The following is a 19,259-nucleotide window of genomic DNA, read 5'->3' as shown; positions in this document are numbered from 1 at the left end:
GCAAGGAGTATATGTATCTTGACATTTTCAGGACCTATCTCTTCAAACTGACTTTCACACCAGGGACTAAACTAGTGATTAAACTTACTTGCTGCTCCCTGAACCCTACTTTATCATAGACAGGCTCTTGAAGTTATTTTCTCCCCCAGGTTACTTTACAAAGAAAGTATATGCTGATTGTAGAAAACTCGTAAGGAAAACATCACGATATGCTGACAGCCACTGTCGACACGGTGGTGTCTTATTCAGACTTTTTTTGTTTGCTTGCTTGCTTGCTCTGCTATTTCATATCCTGGTCTTCCAATTCATCATCATGACGTGTACTTTCCCCACGTGACGGTTTTTTCACACGGCTTCTAACCTGCCAGTCTCACATGCTTCTACCATCTGATGGCTGGAAGGTACTTAGGAGGCCAGAATTTTGTGGCCAAAATCAGAGCGCTCCAGTAGCCCAAATTCTGTAACGCTACGCAAATTACCACTGTGGGACTTCAGGGGGCCACTTCTCGGGTCACCGTCACCATGGCTGTTGGGGAAAAGGCTGTGTTTACCAAATCTAACGCAAACATTGATTCTCAGTGAGCTTCTTAGAAATGGAGGACATCAGCCATCAGGGGTGGGGTGGGTGTGATCCCAAGATTATAGGAGGGAGGGAGAGAGTTTCGTTTCTTCTGATCTTTTGCTGTGTTGGTTTTAACCTAGCCAGGTGCTTCCACCCTGTTTTTATCACCCCTTTCCCCAAATCTCCCCAGGACTAGGCACTGGGGTGGCAAGTGCAGGTCCCTCGAAAAATCAGAATTTGGGTTGCTTGTCTCCAAGCCCTCCCTCTTGGAGAGGCAAAGATGGCAAAGATGTGCAGAGAATTTGTTACCGACTCAGGTGATAAGGTCGGTCACCCCACCCCGGGCACAGGATTTCCTGGCGTCTCTCATCCTCTAACAGGATTGAAGCCTTGCTAATGCCATGTAAATTGTCAATACTAGACGTGATCTTGGGGACTTCCCTGGTGGTCCAGTGGTTAAGACTCCACATTCCCAATGCAGGGGGCCCGGGTTCGATCCCTGGTCAGGGAACTAGATCCCACATGCTGCAACGACGATCCCGAGTGTCGCAACTAAAGACCCGGCTCCGGTTCACTGGGGTTTTTTTCTTGTTTTTTTTTTTTTTTAAGATTTTTCTTTTTTTTTGATGTGGACCATTTTTCAAGTCTTTACTGAATTTGTTACAATACTGCTTTTGTTTTATGTTTTGGTTTTTTGGCTGCAAGGCATGTGGGATCTTAGCTCCCTGACCAGGGATCAAAGCTGCACCCCCTGCATTGGAAGGCGAAGTATTAACCACTGGACCGCCAGGGAAGTCCCTCACTGGTTTTTATATGGTGATCCTGGGAAACTTGGGATTCCTTGGACGGGTCCCAGAAGCAACTCAGGGGTTTGTGGGGACAGGGCTGAGTGGTGGGAAGCAGGGCCAGCTGGGAAGAAACTCCGCTTACAGATATTAAAGATGTCACGGTGCGAAGGATCCCTTTAAGGAGATTCTGCGACTTTAAAAAGAAAACGAAGCCGCTGCTGGTCTAGCCACCTCGATTCTTAGAAGAAGAAACTGAGGCCAGAAAACAGAGTCTGAGGCCTGTGCGGGGCAAGTGAGGGCTCTCAGGCCTCACATTGATGAGGGTCTTCAGATGAGGCACTAAAGTCAGTATCAGACAGCGCTCCTGGCTGGAGACACACGTTGGCCCTGCCACCTGCGTCTCCTCTGGGCCACACTGGTATATGCGCTAGGAATTCATGATTATCATCATGACTGTAACTGTCGTGCCAGTGGTCCAGCTTCAATTGCACAATGCACAAAACAGTCATTTGTTCAATGCCAGCATTTAAAACACATCACAGGGTTGGTTAAGCCTGTTTTGGCATTTCTCCTTTTTTTTAATGTCCCCAGAGCTTCCCTAATGGAAACATCCTACAGGCGATGGGCCCGAGGTCACCCAGCAACTCTTGGCAGAACCAGGATGAGAATTCACCAGTGAGAGAGGTCCTTTTTTAAGATCGTGGTCTCATATGATGTATAATTCTGGATGCCTCCAGGAGGTTCTGCTATTTTATCTCTTCAAGATGTAGAACCACGTGGCTCTAATGCTTGGTGAATTTTTTGTCTTTGCCAGTTGTTCCTCCTCACAGCTGGTCTGGGAGAGAAAAGGAGAGACAGAATTTCGTTACCCTTGTTCCACATTTTCCCCACCCCGACTGGCCGGGCTTGTGTTGATTAGGATGTGGACATGGTTTCCCGAAACTTGGGCATGGGGGGGAATATGATAAAAAACAAAACACTCACACTTTCAGACTCCATATATTACAGCTTCATTAGCTGCAGTGTGGTGGGTAGGGATTATATATTGGAGTTGCCTCTGGGTAATTGTTTTCAAACACTGACAGATGCAAATTAGACCATGGGGAGTGGGGAGGAAGCTGTCTTTGGCTGCCAGGAGCTGCCATTTTAAACGAATGTGCTGATAGCGTTGTGTGCTGGTCACGAGCTGGTGGGGACCAGAGAGGCCAGCTGCGCCCCCTAGATGGGCCAGTGGTCCCGGGAGCCACCGTTACAATACAGCTGACCAGTGGCAAGGAAACCCAGGAGCTTGGAGGAGTTGGTTTAACCCAGACTTGGAGAGTGAAGGAAGGATTTTCAGAAAGGTCGAAGTCTCAGCAGAAATCCGAAGGGGGAGCAGAAGGTCAGCAGCTGTGCCTGGCAGAGGTACGGCCTGTGCAAAGGCCCAGCAGCATGAGAGAGCTTAATTCACACGGGCTGATACTAGATGTGAAGGGCAGGGGTGGGAAAAACCATTTACTTGATTTCTTTCATTCAACCAGTATTCACTGAGTTCACTGTACAGGCCAGGTGTCCAGGGTTTTGGGGGGGAAATGTTCCATAAGGGAGACTCAGTCCCTGCTTTCCTGGAGCTTACACCGTACTGGGTTGGGGGAGGGGTCGGTACATTAGGAAACAAACAAGGGAACTAAAGCAATAACCATATCAGGCACTGAACTGAAATCTTTGCCTCTTCCCCACTGCCTGCAGGGTCAAGTCTGGGCTAAGCCCCTTCGCTTTCAAAGCTCTGAAGACTGGACTCTTTAGAGTTTAGACTCAGTTTACCTTTCCAGACCCATTCCGGCTGCCCCGATCCCTCTCCGCACCCCGGTGCTTCGGTCAGAAGGAACCAGGAACCTCTTCCCACCTCACTTTCCTTCCCCACCCATAGCCATGAACTTTGATGACTTTTCTGTCTAGACTGTTCTCTGTCCCAATCAAAACTAAAAGCAAAACTTGGAGAGGTGAAGGGCATCGTGCATGACCCTAGTGTACGTATCAAAACTAAGAAATTCACATTACTGCTGGCTAAACGACAGACTTTACTGGGATCTCACCAGCGTTCCCACTGTCATGTTTCTGCTCCGGGATCTGGTCCAAGACACCACCTTGCGTTTAGTTCTCCATCCCCTCATCTCTACTGATCTGTGACCGTTTCTCAGTCTTTCCTTGAATTCCGTGACCTCGAGAGCTTTGACGAGTACTGGTCAGTGTTTTGTAGGATGTCCCCCGCTTTGGGTTTGTCTGGTGTCTTCTCATGATTAGACTGAGGTTTGAGGTTTGGGGAAAGAATACTGCAGAGGTGAAGTGTTCTCATGACATCACGTCAGGATTTCCACGGTATCAGCATGACTTATTGGCGGTGTTAACCTTAATCCTTTGGTCAAAGTCATGTCTGCAAGAGTTCTCTACTATAAAGTTACTCAAGCCCCTTTTTGTAAGAGACTTTTAAAGCATGGTAGTAAAAGGTCAAATTATGAAATAAATTCTTGAAAGTGACTGATAGATTGGGCTTCTAAAGTTAAAAAAATTTTCATAGAGTAAATATTAAACTGGAGCAATATTTGCAACACATCCAGACAAGGGGCTGTTTTCCGGACACATACAGGATCTCTTCTAGTCAGTGAGGAAAGGCTAAATGCCCTAGTTAAGAAATGGGATAAAGGAATAGATAAAGAAGATGTGGTACATATATACAATGGAATATTACTCAGCCATAAAAAGGAACAAAATTGGGTCATTTGTAGAGACGTGGATGGACTTAGAGACTGTCCTACAGAGTGAAGTAAGTCAGAAAGAGAAGAACAAATATCGTATATTAACACATATATGTGGAGTCTGAAAAAATTGGTATAGGCGATCTTATTTACAAAGCAGAAATAGAGACACAGACGTAGAGAACAAACGTATCGATACCAAGGAGGAAGGGGGAAGGTGGGATGAATTGAGAGATTGGGATTGACATATATACACTATTGATACTATGTATAAAATAGATAACTAATGAGAACCTACTGTATAGCACAGGGAACTCTACTCAGTGCTCTGTGGTGACCTAAATGAGAAGGGAATCCAAAAAAGAGGGGATATATGTATACGTGTAGCTGATTCACTTTGCTGTACAGTATAAGCTAACACAATATTGTAAAGAAAAAAAAAGAACAAATGGCATTGACCCATAAGCATATAGGAAAAAAACCCAACAACATCAACCTCATCATATTAAAGAAAATGCTAATTAAAACAAGGCCATCTTACACATATAAAATTATAAATGTTTTGAAAAGTTAAAAAATTTTAAGCTAAAAAAAGGAATGCTGGGGCTTCCCTGGTGGCGCAGTGGTTGAGAGTCCGCCTGCTGATGCAGGCGACACGGGTTTGTGCCCCGGTCCGGGAGGATCCCACATGCCGCGGAGCGGCTGGGCCCGTGAGCCATGGCCGCTGAGCCTGCGCGTCCGGAGCCTGTGCTCTGCAATGGGAGAGGCCACAACAGTGAGAGGCCCGCGTACTGCAAAAAAAAAAAAAAAAAAAAAGGAATGCTGGGCTTCCCTGGTGGTGCAGTGGTTAAGAATCCACCTGCCAATGCTGGGGACACAGGTTTGAGCCCTGGTCCAGGAAGATCCCACATGCCACAGAGCAGCTAAGCCTGTGTGCCACAACTACTGAGCCTGCGCTCTAGAGTCTGCGAGCCACAGCTACTGCAGCCCGCACGCCTAGAGCCTGTGCTCCGCAACAAGGGAATGAGAAGTCTGCACACCGCAACGAAGAGTAGCCCCTGCTCATCACAACTAGAGAAAGCCCCTGCGCAGCAACAAAGACCCAACGCAGCCAAAAATAAATAAATAAAATAAATAAATTTATTTTTTAAAAAAAAGGAATGCTGATATGGGGAGATGGTGATTTCACAAGCTCAGGGAGGCAATGTAAATTGGAGACATTCTGAAAATGCATGTCAAAGCTTTAAGAAAGGTAGCAGTTTCAATACTAGGAATTTATCCAGAGGAAACATGATTGTATAAGGAGTTAGTTTCAACAGTTTTTTTTTTTTTTAATAATAGCAATAAAATTAGAAACCAATTGTGTGTCTGGCAGTAGAGGATTGGTTGTATAAATGATGGGTCCTCCATGTACTGGAATATTCCTCAGCCACATCAGTTTAGATGAACACTGATGATGTGCAGAATTGTTCATTATGTATCAAAAATTTCAAAGGTCACAAAAACATACTGCAGTAAGATCTCATTTTTGTAAAAAAATAAAAAAGTGTGTTTGTTTACAAAACACTCAAAGTCTGAACACCATCATAGATATTATCAGTAGTTACGGACGGTGGGGTAATGGATGATTTTAATTTTCTTTCCGCTAATCTAGATTTATTAATTTTTGTTTAATAACCAGGCAGTATTTTTATAACAAGAGAAAATGTTTTACTGTTAAAAATCTCATAGGGTTTGGGCTTCCCTGGTGGCGCAGTGCTTGAGAGTCCGCCTGCCGATGCAGGAGACGCGGGTTCGTGCCCCGTTTCGGGAAGATCCCACATGCCGCGGAGCGGCTGGGCCCGTGAGCCATGGCCATTGAGCCTGCGCGTCCGGAGCCTGTGCTCCGCAAATGGGAGAGGCCACAACAGTGAGAGGCCCGCATAACGCAAGGAAAAAAAAAAAAAAAAAAAAAAAAAAAAATCTCATAGGGTTTTTGTAGATCCCCTTAGGGTCACTACCAGGTAATTCTTTTCTCATTTTTAACTTTGAGCATCTGGGTCTCCCTTCCTACCCTTAGGATGCTGAGATAGGAGCAACGGCGGGAACCACAGCAGCTCACTGATCTGTCTGTGATAGGCTGAATGTTTGTGTCCCCCCAAAATTCATATGTTGAAGCCCTAACCCCCAATGTGATGGTATTAGGAAGCAGAGTCTTTGGGAGATGGTTAGGTCATGAGAGTGAGACTGTCCTCATGGGACTAGTGCCCTTACATGAAGAGGAACAGAGAGAGAGAGCACCAAGGAAAGGCCATAAGAAGGCAACATGAAGGCTGCCATCTACAAGCCAGGAAGTGGGGCCTCAGCAGACACCAAATCTGCCGACACCTTGTTCTTGGACTGCCCGCCTCCATAACTATAGGAAATAAATGTCTGTTGTTTAAGCACCCCCGCCCCGCCCCAGTCTATGGCATCTTGTTATAGCAGCCTGAGCTAAGATACGACCTCCCAGCATTATGATGCACACACACACATATATATATATATATATATATATGTATGTATATATAAAACTTGAAGTGTGTGTGTGCTTTACCAACAGTAAATGCAGAACTACTCTCTTTGACTCTGGGGGCAGCCAGAGGTGGGGGCCATGGTAGGAGACCGTCTAGCCTCCATGGTATGTCATTTACTTCTACCCACCCCCACATTGATCTAGCATTTATACATCTTTATCACCTCTAGCCTAGCTCAGAGTCCATTTACTTGAGTGTGCACCCCTGAACTTCCGTAAGGTTTTTCCCAGCTCCTACTTCCAGGACCACAGCTGTATAGGGACATAATAAAATATTAATAACACCCTCCCCTCCAATGTGGAACTTTAATGACCTGTGTTGAACACCCAGTAGAAACCATTTGTCATCTCTCCTTGAGTGATATTTTGCCTTTTCCCACCGTCATTCAGGGCTGCTGGCGACTCCCCCTACCTCCTCATCCTGCCATGCTGCCGCCTTGTGGGTCTCAGCTGAAATGTCCCCGTCTCTGAGAGACCTTCCTTGATCACCTTGTCCAAAAGACCATCTTCCCCCTTTACTCTTTCCTATTCTGTTTCCTTTTCGGAACATCTCTTGTTAATCCATCCCTCCGTGTGTTTGTCTCTTTCAGTAGAAGAGAAGCTTCATGAGAACAGGCTTTGTCTTGTTCATGCCTGTGTTCATCATGCCGGACCCCCAGTAGTTGGTCAGTGAGCGTTTGTTGAATGAATGAATGAATGACGTCAGCAGAGATTTGTTGAGACGTTATGACGGGCTTAGTTCCGTGCTCAGGGTTTGAGGAGTCCCAGAGAAATGTAAAAATGCCCCGAGGTGGCGATCAGAAGAACACAGGTATTAAGTCCTGCCTGCTTAACTTTTTTTTTTTTAAGATTTATTTATTATTTGGCTGCGTCCGGTCTTAGTTGCGGCATGTGGGATCTTTCGTTGCGGTGTGTGGGCTTCTCTCTAGTTGTAGCATGTGGGTTTTCTCTTCTGTAGTTGTGGCCTGTGGGCTCTGTAGTTCGCGACATGCAGCCTCTCTAGTTGAGGCGCGTGAGCTCAGTAGTTGCGGCGCGGTCTTAGTTGCCACGTGTCATGTGGGATCTTAGTTCCCTGACCAGGGATCGAACCTGCGTCGCCTGCATTGTAAGGCGGATTCTTTACCACTGGACCACGAGGGCAGTCCCCCGCCTGCTTAACTTTAAATTCAGTTAAAGAGAGAAAGTGGGAAGGAAAAAGACTCCCTCAAGACATCCGAGAGCTGCTGGTGGCAGTTGGCTAAGACAGAGGACCTGCACTGACAGCTCAAAGGAGAGCTGCTTCCTGCTGGCTGTGGGGGAAGGGGAATCAGTTGGATGCAGAACCAACCAGGATGCGTGGCCTTCCTGGTTAGCTGGGGGAGGGGAGGAAGCCAAGGCAGAGAGACTCACAGTATGCAGAGACGGGGAGGCAGACCTACGTGACCTCAGGGGTGACATCAGGACCGTTTCCCTCCCTCGGACGTGTCCCTAATGTTGCACCCATCTTCCTCCTGGGAGAGAGCACGTTTTTATCCATGCTGGAATCGTTGGTGCCTGGTACAGGGCCCTGCACACAGTGGTCACTCAAGGAACATGGGAAGTAAGGTTGGGCGAGGGGCAGACCACACCCTCCCGGGAGATGGGACTTTGTCCTGTAGGCTCTGAGGGACTCCTTTGACGTTTTGACAGACACGGTGGCTGGAGGGTTGGCGTGGCTGCACTTACAGGCTGAGAAAGCCTTAGAGAAGCAGGTTTTAGTAATTCTCGCAATCAACCAGGCCTGAGGAATAGGAGGGAGATGGTTAGGGCGGGAAGAATCACTGCAAAGAAAGGCTTTGAGAAGGAAGAAGAAACAAGTTTGGGGACCAAGGGAATGTGGAAGTGAGCAGGGGCTGCAAATGCGCATGCCTAAAAGGATGCAGCAGAGGGCGTTAAGGAGAGAGTCTGGCCAGACATGAGACAGCAGGGAGTGGTGGGGATTGTGGCAGAGTGGAAGGCAGGCCCCTTCCATAGGAGACAGCTGTGACACAGCACCGGCTGCCTGTTACATGTGAGAACTGGGGCCAGGGCTACCAGGTTTTCAAGTTTTGTGTGTGAGATCACCATGTTCTCAGTGTTGGCAGCTACTCTATAGCATATAAAATAAATAACACTTCACGGACTAAATAAGACATGTCCATGGGCCAGATACAGCCCTTAGGCTGCCAGTTTAAGACCTGGGGGTGTGTCTGGGTTGGGGATGGAGTAGGGAGGAGAAAGAATGCTCAAGGACACTGAGATTTCAAGCCCAGGTCACCGGGAGAATGGTGGCCTCGCCTCTCACACTGTAATTAGGAAGTCTGGAGGAGGGGGTGCGGGGAAGGATGATGTTGGAATGATGTGGACAAAGGAGGATGTCTGTGATGTATGACGAAGGACACGGACCAGCAAAAGCAGCTTTTCTGTGGAAACAGCTGGATTGCAAAGGCCGTTGGTTAGAGACTGGAGGGAGGGCCTGTGAGTGTGGTTCTTTGGTGATGGGGCTGGAAGTGGTCTCCCTGGGACCTTCTGTAAGGGGTTCATTCTGTTTTGGATTTGGCAGAGGGTTCGTTTAAGATTTGCACCCTGCTAGGAGGCAAACGTAAGAACGCGGTGTTAGAGCCTTAGAGACACGGGTTTGAATCCTGGGTCGGCCCCTTGCTGTCAGGGACCTTGGGCCAAGTCTCTCTGGGGCCCCCCTTTCCTGGGTCTCTGTCCCGCGTGGATGAGAATGTTGGCCTTGACGAGTTGGGAGGAGGTGTCCCCAGCCCCTCCCCAGGTCCCCGTGCCCCACACCAGGCGCTAAAATACTTGTCTTACAGTAACCCTCACCCCGCACGACCCCGGCCTCCTCTCCTGGGTCCAGGGCCTCGGATGGGATGCACACGGGGGTCCTTCCTGGTTCCCCTCAACCTGCCTGGGCGTCGTGAATCCTACCTCCCCCAGCGTGGCTGCTCCCATCGGCCACCTAGAGCCACGGCACACCCTCAACATCCAGAAGAGCCTCCCTTCACTGTGGGGGACTCTCAGCCTCCCGGGGAGGGATCCTGAAGGACAGTGAGTGGCCGCCTCCCTGGTCAGGGCAGCTGGAGAACATTCTGTGGCCCTGGACACCAGTTCAGGGGTAGTGTTGTGTGACATGGGCCCTGTCCTCATGGAGCTTCTAGTCTCTGGCAGGAGGGAGAGTGACACAGGCTACTCAACACCAGACCACAGTGTTTGTGGTAACATTTATTGAGCACTTACTACGGGCCGGGCACTGGGTTACCTGGCTTCTCTGGGTTGTTTTACTTAAGTCCCACAACATTGCACTAAGGGTCGTTCTATCATGACGCCCACTTTGCAGATGAGGAAACTGAGACTCAGCGAAGTTGCTTGCTCCCCTCCCTCCCTAGGTTGCAGAGCTGGGCCTCCCTGGCTCTCAGGAGACCCCACCATTTAGCTGTAGAGAGCCAAGCAAACGGGTGTATTAGGAGCATCACGGACAAGGTGGATTCAATCTGAGACCGAAAGGAGGGAGAACACAGCTGGAAGGAACAGCCGTGCGCACAAGAGGGCCGTGTCCTGTGTGCCCAGGCCCCGTGCGTCCGGGAGTATTTCTCAGTTGTCCACAGTCACCAGCTGCATCCTCCAAACCTAAAGTGGAAGTGAAGTAAGCTCCTGATGCTGCATCAGCACCAACCGGGTGAAGGCTGCCTGGCGTGGTGGTACGTGCCCTACCCGCTCGAGCTCATGGCTTCCTCTGGCAGCTCCATTAGAGAGACACACTCTACATTATGCCCCTTTTACAGCTCAGCTGAAGTAACTTGCTCAAGTTCATAACCAGGAAGCTGTGAAGCTGGGAGTCGAACCTAGAACCTCTTAGCTCCAGAGCCAGAACTTTTAACCCTTGCGAAGGTGGTAGGACTTTGCTGAGTTGACCCACAGGCCACGTGAGGCATGTGTGGCTAGAATCCCTGGGGCAGAGCTGAGAGGCAGTCTTGGTGGAGGAATAAATCAGTCCCTGGTCCTCCCTGGCCCAGCTCTTAGCTGTAGCTCTTGCAAGCCTCAGCTCCCGCACTGGGTCCTTCCACCCTGCCTGTCTCTGCATCCTCATGCCCAGCTGACTTCCCAGGCTCCGCCTTGGTCCACACTCAGGATGAGGGTTCTAAGGCTTCCGTAACCATCGGAATCACTCAGGGAGCTTTGTCAACGGCAGGTCCCGGGCCCCACCCCAGACTCTGCTTCTGTAAGTCCACAGTGGGGTCCTCCAGTCTGCATATTTAGCAAGACCCCCTCCCCACCTCTGTCAGGTAGGGGATGCAAGGGTTCTCAGATAATAGCAGGGCCCAAGTTCCGCTCCCTGACCCCCACCTGCTGCTCAGTCAGCCATGGCCACCTCCTTTTATACACCTCCGGTTGCTTAGTCCTTACTCCAGTGCCACGATTAGTACTGCAGGTGCCCCCATTTTACAGATGACGAGAGCAAGGCTCAGAAAGGGGAAGCGGTTTGCCTAAGGCCCCCCACGCAGACCTGGATTTTAATCACCACTGACTCTACCCACGTTGCTTTACTGCCTCTGCTAAATTAGCATTGGGGCTCCCTGGGGGTCCCCCGTGGGGTTTAGAGGAAGGGCTGTGAATGATGCATTTTCATCCCATGCAATCTGTAGACGCTGGGGAAGGAGGCATGAACCTTAGTCAAAGCCTCGGCAGCCAGGATACTCCTTGCGTTATCTCCATGGGCTTTTCAGCCTGGTGTGAACAGCTGACGTCATTAGTCAGAACTCAACGGGTTCAGCTTTGAAAGCTACATGTGAATCAAAATGTGGAATGACTCAAAGATCATTGGATAGGAGGACGGATTCCTCTGTGACCCAGAGGAGGTCCAGTAACCTCTGGGGGCTTCTCCCCTAGATAGAGGGTTTCTCCCCTAGATAGACTAGGGAATCCCACCCCAACTGGGCTGCAGCACCCAGAGAGAGGGTGAAAGTAAATGCTTCTCCCTGTGCCCCAGCAATTCCACTGCTGGGTATTTATAGAGAGAAAGGCCAACAGCGACCCACCAAAACTCTCACACATATATTCATAGCAGCTTATACCCAGCAGCCCAAACGAGAAAGCAGCCCAGGTGTCCACCAGAAGGTGACCAGATAAACAAACTGTGGTGTAGCCACACAATGGACTTCTGAGCAAGAGAAAGGAAGCAAACGAACTACAGACACAGGCAACAACACCGTGGATGAGCAAAAGAAGGCGGACAGAACACACGCTGTATTAGTCCATTTATATAAATTTCTAGTACGGGCAAAACTAACCTATAGTGACAGAAAGCAGATCTGTGATTGCCTGGGGTGGGGGATGATTGGAGGAAGGCGCACACAGGGAACTTTCTGGGAGGGGCTTTTATCTTGATCTCAGCAGTGGTTACATGGATATTTGTTGTTAAAACATCAAACTGTACACTAAGATCTATGCAATCTACTAGATATAAATTATACTTTAAGTAAACAAGTAAATGACCAGATGCCTCTACCCCAGCCCTGGCAACTCAGAGTCAGCAGTCTTGGGTGGGGCCCAGGGGCATCTGCATTTTCAACAAGTACCACAGACAGCATTGACCTTCAGCCTGGGGTGGGCACCCCAGACTCTAATCGCTAAAGTCTCTTCTGGCCAGGACAGTTGAGTCTTTGAAGATGTTGAGCATTTGCTGTTAGTCTGTTTTTAAGCATAAACCTAACTGGGGTCAAAGTCTGGTCCCGGGACTGACTCCTGATAACCGGCAAGAGCGGCTCTAAGCCGTGCACAAAGCACCCTCAGTTACCGGGCTGATCCTGGCCGTGTGCCGGGCATCACAGGGTCTGCTGTGCTGGGGACAGAGGGCAGGACTCCTGCACAGGGCTGCGGACGCCTGCCAGGCGCTGGGCATCAGGCAGAGCTAGACAGGCCCTCTCTGGGTTCTGTCTCCCTGCCCTCCAGAAAATCATGACTTTGGCTGTGTGTTGAGGAGCTGTTGTGTCTTACTGTTGCGTGTACACGTTGAATTTTATAAGAGGATGTTCTTAGGCACCTCAGCTCAGAGTCAGCCTAGGCTCAAGCCCCACATCTCCACAATTAGCTGTGTGTCTTTGTGCAAGTGACTTAACCTCTCTGTGCTCCTTATCTGTGAAACAAAGAAGATGGCAATACTTCTTCACAGTGCCTTGAGCAGGGGAAGCATTTAGTAAATGTTGGCTGTTACAATTATTATTACCTAATTTAATGCTTATAATAACCCTATGGGCATGGGTGCTATTTTTTTTTTTTTTTTTTTTTTTTGAAGGAACAATATAAAACCTCAAAAAAACAACTAAATGAAGTGGAGATAGGCAACTTTGCAGAAAAAGAATTCACAATAATGATAGTGAAGTTGATCCAGGACCACAGAAAAAAAATGGAAGCAAAGATTGAGAAGATGCAAGAAATGTTTAACAAAGATCTAGAACAATTAAAGAACAAACAAACAGAGATGAACAATACAATGACTGAAATGAAAAAAACACTAGAAGGAATCAATGGCAGAATAACTGAGACAGAAGAATGGATAAGTGGCCTGGAAGACAGAATGGTGGAATTCTCTGCAGAATAAAGAATAAAGAAAAAAAGAATGAAAAGAAATGAAGACAGCCTAAGAGACCTCTTGGACAACATTAAACGCAACAACATTCGCACTATAGGGGTCCCAGAAGGAGAAGAGAGAGAGATAGGACCCATAAAAATATTTGAAGAGTTTATAGTCGAAAACGTCCCTAACATGGGAAAGGAAATAGCCACTCAGGTCCAGGAAGCGCAGTAGGTCCCATTCAGGATAAACCCAAGGAGAAACACACCAAGACACATAGTAATCAAATTGGCAAAAATTAAAGACAAAGAAAAAAAAATTTTTTTTTTTTCCGGTACGCGGGCTTCTCACTGTTGCGGCCTCTCCCGTTGCGGAGCACAGGCTCTGGACGTGCAGGCCCAGCGGCCATGGCTTACGGGCCCTGCTCTGCGGCATGTGGGATCTTCCCAGACCGGGGCACGAACCCATGTCCCCTGCATCGGCAGGCAGACTCTCAACCACTGCGCCACCAGGGAAGCCCATAGGTGCTATTCTTATCCTCATTTTACAGAGCAAAAACTGAGGCTCAGAGAGGTCAAGTCCCTGGTCCAAAGTCACACAGCCAGGACTGTGTGGAGCTGGAATCGAAACTGGGGTCTGCCTAACTCCTGAGGCTTTTCATTGCACCACACTGCCATCAGCTTTGTGGGATGGGGAGCGTTACAGAAGACCCCATGCACTGGTATGAGAATCCATCACTAGCTGAACAGGAGATGTGCCCTTCTTCAGGAAGGCTGTGTGTACTGGTTCTGAAAGTGGGTTCAAATCCTGGCTCTGCCAACTGTGGAACCCTGGGAAAGCTGCTTAACCACCTCGGTTTCCTCATCTGTAAAATGGGGGTGCTAATCCCGACCTTAAAAGGCTGTTGTGAGGATGATGAGTCAGTATGTATGTGGCACACAGAATGGCATCCAGCACACGGTAAGCCCATAAGCCTGGTCAGCTTTACCTACCGTCACTGCAAGGTTGCACACCTCTCGGTTCGTGACTGAGCCGGGTGGGACCCCAGCTTCGAGAGGATGGGAGGTTGTCCTTCATGCCTTCGAGGAAGTGACAGGACAGTCTGCAGGGCGGCCTGGGGCAACAGGCAGAGAAAAGAGCCTTTTGAACCATGTGCAGGGAATCTGAAGTTCTGTGCTTAAACCCTCTCGTGGATTCTCTCATTTTAAAAACTCAAAGCCTTGTTCCCAGCCTTGTCCCATGTTTCCTAACCATCATGTTTACTCTATTGGAAGCGATTCGGGGCTGACAGTCCCTGTCATGTCTAAATGGATGGCAGGCTTCTCGCCGCACTGAGCTGGCTCTCAGGTTGGGGGGTGGGGTGGCAGCAGGTGCTAGACAAGCCTGAGCTCAAGGTGGACAGACAACCCTTTTGTTTGTTGATTTTTTGGATTTCTGTTTTTGTTGTTGTTTTTTGGTTTTTTGCCTGCATCTTGGGAACCACAGTGTGGGTTTCTCAAGCTGCTCTGTTTCGTTTGGCTTGAAAACAAAAATAAAAGGCAGACCATCAAACCGTGACATCCAGCTGCCTGCATGAGATTCTGTGAAGGCTGGTTTATAAATGAAAAATGTGTGACCACACTAGGCTGAAAGCAGAAGGGCCACACAGCACAGCGTGTCTCTTCTGGAGTCCAACCCCTGTGCCCTTCTTGGCCTGAAGAGGTGCCATTCTGCCTCTCTGAGCCTCGGTTTCCTCGTCTGTGAAATGGGCACCATTGTGGCACCCACCTCATGAGGCTGTCGTGAGATGAGGCAGTAAAGGTCTTAGTCCAGTGCCTGGTACACGGTACAGATTCAGCAAGCATGAGCTAACGGGATTATCAGTTTGCCAGCCCCACTCTGAGTTGAACTGTTCAAGCTCTGGGTCTCGCACTGACTGGCTGTGCGACCTTGGGCTAATTAGTTCACCTCTCTGAGCTTCAGGTCCTTCATTTGCAAAATTGAGACCCCGTGTTCCCTATGTAAAGGCTTGTCCTGAGGATTGAATTAAGGAAGATAACTCCTAAAGGCAGCCTGGCACCGTCCTTAGGATATTCAAGTGATTGTGCTGACAGCGTGATGCTGGGGGCACATGGCCGTGACTCTCAGGGAGGTTGAACAAGGTCATAAGCCTCCCCCAAAGTGTCCCGGGGCTGCGATGCTGGGGGTACCTGGTACAGCCCCTAGTGCCAGGGAATGTAGTTGATGCTTCTTGGAGTGAGGGAGAGGCCAGACACCGGTTACTTACCAGGTGGTGGTGAGGGGTGAAGGTGTGCCAGCCGACAGAGGGCACAGAAGTAACAACTGTTCCTAGCTTGAGTGGCCCCTGGGTCTTCCGTGTTGGGCTTGTTTCTGGACTCATGTCTAGAAGTAAAATGTTCCATAGCAACAGTCTTTGGGAACATATGGATAGACAGACCTTGCTTACACAGATTCCGAATACAAAGATGCAGTTTACCCAAAACGCACATGAAGGGATTATGATTCCCCAACAGCAGAATTCTTTATTTTATAGAAGTATTCACTAGGAAATTCTTCTCAATGTCAAGCACCCCTCATACATGTAGAGCGCTGTTTGATTTATGAATAAGAGGGCGGGATTGTGCAGTGGTAGCGGGTGTAGTTACAGGGGCTAGATCTCTCCCCACTCCACTCCAGGTGGAACCCCTGCTCTGCCTGTTACCATCTATGAGACCATGTGTCTAATGTGCCTCTATTTCCTCATCTGCAAAATGGGGATTATCATAAATAGTACCTGTCTTACCTCATAGGTTTCATGAAAAATAAACAAATAATCCATGTAAAGAAAAGTGAATGCCACATAGGGAGGGCACAATACTTGTGGCTGTTATTAACTCCAAAAATATTTGCAGAGCATCTTCTATGTGCCTGGTGCTGTCTGCCCTGTACCTGCCCTCGTGGAGCTTACTCTGGGGTGTGGGATATGGGGGGGGAGGGTGGAGCTGAGGTTCTGCTTTTCTAACTAGCTCCAGGGCCCCCGAGGCTGCTGGTCCATGGACCACACTGTGAGTGGCCAGTACCGGAAGACAGAGGGAGCCAGGGTCCAGGTGGCAGAGGGCCTGGAAGGCAGGTGGGGAGTTTGGATTTTATTCTCGAAGGCAGTAGGAAGGCAGGCAGGAGAGTGACATGACTAAAGGATGCTTCCAGAAGCTCATTTTGGCTGCTGTGTGGAGAAGACTTGCTGGGGCCAGGGTGGCAGCAGGGAGGCCAGGTAGGAGGCGATGCGATCGCACAGGTGACAGTGGCAGCAATGGAAGGGGCAGGAAGTAGGTTTGAGAACCGTGGGCAAGTAGACTGACAACACTTGCTGAGGTGTTGTATATAGATATCCTTAATAATCCTTTTTTTCCTTACTAATCTTAATAAATATTCTTGTATATGCTTCATTTTTAAATATTTTAAACCAATGGTCTAGAGCAGTGGTTCTCAGCCCAGGGTGTTCTGCCACCCCATCCCCAATCCAAGGGACATTTGGCAAGGTCCCAGCTGGGATCAAGATGCTTTTGGCACCTAGTGGGTGGAGACCAGAGATGCTGCTAAATAGCCTATGATGCACGGGACAGCCCCCCAGCAAAGAATTTTTGGGCCCAACATGTCGATGGTGCCGAGGTGGGGAAACCCTGGTGTAGAGGCATAGAAAGTCAAACGTGCAGAGTCCCCTCCTCTCACCCCAGCCCTACAACCCAAAGAGAACCAGTGTTACCAATTTGCTGCACAACTGTCCAGGCAGTACACTGTGCATATACAGTACGCAGATTTCCTGTATCCCGTCTCACCCCAGAAGGGGTGCTAGGGAAATGCTCAGAACCTGGGAGCGCTGAGCTGCACACGGAGGAGGGCATCTGTTTGTTTTGCCAAATCTGTTCCCACTCACTGGAGGTCACACCCAGGGGGAGGGGGGAAGGGGGAGGGGAGGGAGGGTGGGCAAGTGGCCTAAAACCTTATTCCTCTATAAAGTGTGATAGCCTTTCTTTTCTCCAAAACTGCACATTGTGAGGCAGGCAGCCTCTCTAACTGGGACTAACTCAAGGAATCCAGGATTTCAGTGCCAGAGGACACATTGGGATAACCTAGTTCCACCCAGCCTCTTATTTCACAGATGGGAAAACTGAGGCCCAAGGCTTTTTGTAAATGGAAAAAATCCTTTTATAATAGTCTCTTCTTAAATTACTGGGATTTTAATTTCAGGTCTCCAATGTAATGCACAGTGACAGCTTATGTTCCTGATTTTTTTTTTTTTCTTGGACGCGTCCGTATGTGAGGTTGGTTACAGTGGCGGACAAATGGGACATAGTTTAACAAAATTAGAAGGCTAAAGACAATGTATTAAATTTCCCTGAAATCAGAATTAATTTCATTTTGAGAGTGTGTCCTATACTCCAAGATTCTCTCTTCCTATTTTTACTGTTACAGTGGTCTTTCTGCTCTGAAAGGATGGCAGTAGCAGAGGGCAGGATGCTTTCTGTTCAGGGTTTGTTTGGCTTCAGTGCCCTTACTAAGTGGAAGAGAAAGGTAGCAACCCAACGGCAGTCTTCTCAAAACAGCAGGAGGGATTTTACTGGTCTGTGAACTCCGACGTGTGAGAACTACTGGTTTCATCGGTTTTCACGGGCCGAACCCAGGGCAGGATTTGGCATCATTTTCACAGCTTTGGGGAGGTCCGGTTTCAATGCAGCCTCAGGTATGCAGTGCTGCCATGGGGGGGCCCTCCTTCCATCACCGTGCTCCTGTCCTTTACGAGGCCTCGGGGAGCCCCCCAAGTGGAAAGAATGAGGCCCTGCCTCTGTAGGACCCCAAGGGAGGAGTGGCAGGTCTGGGAGGTCAGTTCTGGCAGCACTGAGGGCGTCCACAGCTGGAATCCAGCTGTGGTCTCCATCGGCCAGCTCTCTCCCCAGCCCCCCCCCCTCCCGAGGGATTTGGCCTCCTGCCTGGCCAGTGAGAGGGGTGGGAACCTTAGCAAGGAGGGGTGCATTAGGAAGGCTCCCCGGGACTCCTCTGTACCTGTTTTCCCAGATCCCTCAGCTGGAGCAGAGCCTGAACACCGAGCTAAGGGGTTTGACACTGGGGCGCCCCTGAAAGCTTCTGAGCAGGCGAGAGACAGAATGAAAAACGCTGTTTCCTGGAGCTCAGAACGGCAACAGCATGCTGGAGGAATTGGACAGGAAGGCGAGGCTGGGGCAGGAAGCCAGGTGGGCACAGGGAGGTGGGAGGGCTCACCCCGGAGCGGCAGCAGTGGAAACAGAAAAGGAGGAAGAGCAGGACGCGTGGGTGGGCCTCGGGCCTGGACGAGGGAGAGCCTGGAGTCACGGGCGAGCAGGGTTTCCAGCCCTGATGAGGAGGACGGCGACTCCGCCAGCGGGAGACTGCAGAGGTCACGGAGCCTTCTCCCAGCCTCAGTTACGTTATCTGCGGACATCGGGTCGTGGGGAGGATGCCATGAGAGAGTGCGTGGGAACTGCATGGAAATCGGCAGGCCCCAGGGGGGCGGCAGGCAGGTGCCAGGGGCCTGTGAGCAGGGCTTTATCCTGAGGGCCCTGGGGAGCCATGGAGGGGTCTTGACGCCGGTGGTGTGATCACATTTGCCTTTGGGAAAGAGCCCCCTGAGAGCAGTGGAGAGACGGCAGGCCAGGAGGCCGGGAGGCAGGGAGGCCGTGGAGGAAGCCTCTGTGGCCAGTATGCAGGTGAGGTGTGAGGTCAGCCTGGGCCAAGCAGCAGGTGGCCCTCCTGGAGCATGGCCGCTCCCCAGGGCCCAGCTCGCTTGTCCCCTTTGTGCTCGGGCAACCTCCGCAATGAATGCAGGGTGGCCAGTGTGGGTCCCAGCGACCCCGCTCTAGGGCTCTCCGTGACCGTGTCTGTACACACAAACCGTGTGCTGGGCCGGTCCCTGCGACAGCTGCCAGCACAGCAGAGGCCTGGCTGTTTGACCAGAGAGGCAGCCGCCGCAGAGTGAGAGCGTGAGGCCCAGCACCAGATCTACCTTTCCTTTCAATGAATCCCCCCTACC

Source organism: Lipotes vexillifer, unplaced genomic scaffold (assembly GCF_000442215.2).
Source record: "Lipotes vexillifer unplaced genomic scaffold, Lipotes_vexillifer_v1.1 scaffold496, whole genome shotgun sequence".
Lineage (NCBI taxonomy): Eukaryota > Metazoa > Chordata > Mammalia > Artiodactyla > Lipotidae > Lipotes > Lipotes vexillifer.
The sequence above is the reverse complement of the archived record's forward strand: the minus strand, read 5'-3'. Positions refer to the sequence as shown.